Source organism: Rhinopithecus bieti, unplaced genomic scaffold (assembly GCF_001698545.2).
Source record: "Rhinopithecus bieti isolate Rb0 unplaced genomic scaffold, ASM169854v2 scaffold_21649, whole genome shotgun sequence".
Taxonomy (NCBI): Eukaryota; Metazoa; Chordata; class Mammalia; order Primates; family Cercopithecidae; genus Rhinopithecus; species Rhinopithecus bieti.
The window spans coordinates 4,422,278-4,425,590 of NW_016811584.1; the positions used below are offsets into that span (position 1 = coordinate 4,422,278).

The 3,313-nt window shown below is 41.8% G+C and overlaps 1 long non-coding RNA gene across 3 annotated transcripts in view; it reads left to right on the plus strand.

Moving 5' to 3' along the window:
* The window catches only part of LOC108543628 (uncharacterized), a 29,878-nt gene extending 27,855 nt beyond the window's left edge, over positions 1–2,023 (plus strand). For 2 of the 3 annotated variants that reach the window (XR_001889629.1, XR_001889630.1), the window contains 2 exons: positions 1,385–1,550; positions 1,871–2,023. This is a non-coding gene — a long non-coding RNA (uncharacterized LOC108543628). The remainder of the gene's footprint in view (positions 1–1,384; positions 1,551–1,870) is intronic. The other variant, XR_001889628.1, reaches the window with a different exon arrangement.
* Positions 2,024–3,313: the final 1,290 nt, after the last annotated feature.

The window sequence follows — 3,313 nt, forward strand, 5'->3', positions numbered from 1 at the left end:
AAAAAAAAAAAAAAAAAAAAAAAAGAGTCATCTGGGCATTTGCTAAATCTAGTCAGATTCTAGGACTCCACCCCAGAGAATCTGATACAGCAGGTTTGAACAGGGAACCCTGAAATTTGCACAATGAAGATTCTCCTCAGATAATTGTAATGTAGAGGCCTTTCGAACTAGACTTCAAAAAACACTGCCGGAAACATGCACACAGAAGAACCACTAAGGACCTAGTGATATGGAAGTGGGGCAGGGAAGTGCTCGGAAGAAAAGGGCATGCTCCTTGGTGAGGGTTGCACCCCCGGCCTGTGCCCACGGACCTAGGTGAGAACAGGCACTCATGCATTTGTGGCCAAATATTGCACTTTCCAAGACCACCCTGGCTTGCCACACCCTCATCCTGTGCCTATAAAAACCCCGAAACCCTCACAGGCAGACACAAAGGTGGCTGGACATCAAGAGGAGCACATCAGCAGAGGAACACATGGGTGGCTGGATGATGAGAGGAAGGCACCAGTGTAGCACGACACCAGCACACTGCCAGGCCATTGACTGGCAGAACAATGCAGAGTTTGGCTGAGGTGGCTGAAAAAGAGTTGGGCAGCCAAGCAGCCTTACTCTACGGGAAAACCATCTCCCTTCTGGCTCCTCCATCTGCTGAGAGCTACTTCCATGCAATAAAACCTTGCATTCATTCCCCAAGCCCACATGTGATCTGATTCTTCCAGTACACCAAGGCAAGAATCCCAGGATACAGAAAGCCCTCTGTCCTTGTGATAAGGCAGGGGTCTAATTGAGCTGACTAACACAAACCACCTATGGACAGCTAAACTAAGACAGCTCCCTCTTACACACACCCATTGGGGCTTCAGCTGTAAACATTCACCCCTGGACACTGCCATTGGGTTGGAGCCCCACAGCCTGCCTGTCTGTATGCTTCCCTAGAGGTTTGAGCAGTGGGCACTGAAGAAGCAAGCCACACCCCTATCGCACGACCTGCAAGGGGAACAAGGGAACTTTTCCTGTTTCACTAGGATTGACCACTGGGAAAATGCCATTCATGGGAGATGAGACAGCAGCCTTCCAGTCACCAGAGAGCTGCGATATGGACAAGCATGGGATTTGTCCTGGAGCCCCAGGGGTCAAAACAGAGCCTGATGGGTAGAGATTCCAGGGAGCAAATTTCCATTTAATATAGAGGAGTACTTTTCTAAGAATTAAAGGTGTCCAAGTGTGGCCTATGTAGCTTCAGGGGAAATGAACTCTCCAACTTAGGAGGAATTTAAATTTGTCAGTCTGAGTGGCCTCTGGGAATTTTACACAGAGGAGATTAACTCATGCTCTTAGCCCCTAATGGCACCGAATTACTTTTATTGTCATTGTTTACCTTTAGGTCCAGTGTGTTCACTCTGACAGATATTTGTTACCCATTTACTCAGTGCCTGACTCTATGAGGATGAAGCAGGAAAGTGCTGTGCAAATCCAGGACAGAGTGTGATTTTCGCAGATGCTGTTATTAGAAAAGAAAACATCGGGTTTCACTTTCAATATGGAAAGAGGTAGTGGGTATTTCTGGCAATGAGAAGAGAGGGAGGGATTACTCATTGGAGGAAAGAGGTAATGAGTAAGCTGGTTCTGCTTTGAGAAGAAAATGCTTTCACATCAGCCTTTAACAGATTGATTAAGCAAAGTTTTCATTTTCTTTCAAATAATTGTTTGTTTTCTACCTTTCTCTTCATAGCTGTGAAATTCTAGATGTCTCTTAGAAATAAAATACGTTGCTATACACTTATTTTTCTCAGCTCTATATACATTTCTCCTTCTTTGAAATTTGTGGCCACCATTAATGCATATAAGATGTTCTCATTTTGATTTTCAGTTGAGACACTGCAGGCTTTTATGAGGAATGCTTTGGATCAAGCAAGAGACACTGAGTAGTTTCCTTCCTTCCAAGATTTCAAAGCAACAGCACCATATTGAGTCTTAACTCAAAACCTTTGTTCAGAAGCCAGCAGCTGGCTACTCACACCAAGATGGCACTGGATGTTTTTGGAGTGGGATATCCAGGTGACATTTTAATAAAAGCTTTCATGGGCCAATTATTTAATCTAGAGAGTTTTATAATTAGCTGACTTTGAAACCTTATTAAACCCCATGCGCAAGTTCATGTGAAATTGTACGTCAAGTTTGATTTTTCTTTGTTGTACACCTCTTCTCTCCTACTTCCTTGATAGTTGCTATTTGTTTGATATTTTCAAAAACTTCTTATTGACACACAGATCCATCCACAAAACAAAGTCATAAAGGCACCTTGATCTGTAAAGTGTTCTGAATTTCTTAAAACTCTAGTACAGAATGAGAGCCTCTAGAAGGCCTAGTTTTGGAAGTTGCCACCAGCATCAGATTTTTGCCGAATAGTGCTATATGTGTTCGATAATAAAGTTTTCTGTTTCTGTCAACTGTTTCTTATGGAACTATTCTCTGTGATGCTGAGGTTACAGAAATATATCATTTTTCTGTCACTGTTGGTGTTCTTCAGGACCTCACTTTTAAATGGAAGTCCTTTTGAAACCCAGGTAGTTATGTGCAACAGAAAAACACCTTATCCTGTGCCTCATTGGGTGACTTGGACAAAGTAACACAATTTTGATGGGGGAAATGGTACATATTATGTTTCATAGGAGCCAGGTTCCAATAATAACCATCTGACCCTTGTGACCCTATTTTCAATTTTCCTGTTAATGCAACAAGCAGTGTTGCTCAAGCCTGTTTTTCTCTTAGCTGTTCTTTGATTCATGAGTTGTTGGGTAGATTTTCCATTCTCAGCATTAGAAGACATGAACATCAAATACTTTTCTCTTAGAGTAACTTCTCATGCAACCATCTCATGGCATAGGCTAAATGAAAAGAAGTTTCCTTACGTATGAGTACAGAGAAATGGAGCATGATTTTACCTTGGTTTCAGGTTTTGTTATTTTGTCTTTTTGACTTGAATATGAACTCAGTGTTTGCTAATTAAAAGAATAAACATAGCAGCCATTGCTCAAGCCAAAAATACATTTATCGAGTGCCAATCTTGTGCACAGTCCTTTGCTAGGCTCTGTTTATATAACATATCCTATTTAAAAAGCTACTTGATAAATAAGAAGTTTGGGAATCCCTGGTGGGAGGTAGATGGTGATATTCAGTGTAACTTCCCCAGCTGCCACCTGGAATATCAGTCTGAGAATGTCTATGCAGGAAGATGATTAATTTCAAAAATCATTTCTAGGAAATTCCCTGGATCTTTATATAATTCCCTGGCCTCCAGAGAAAGAAGTTA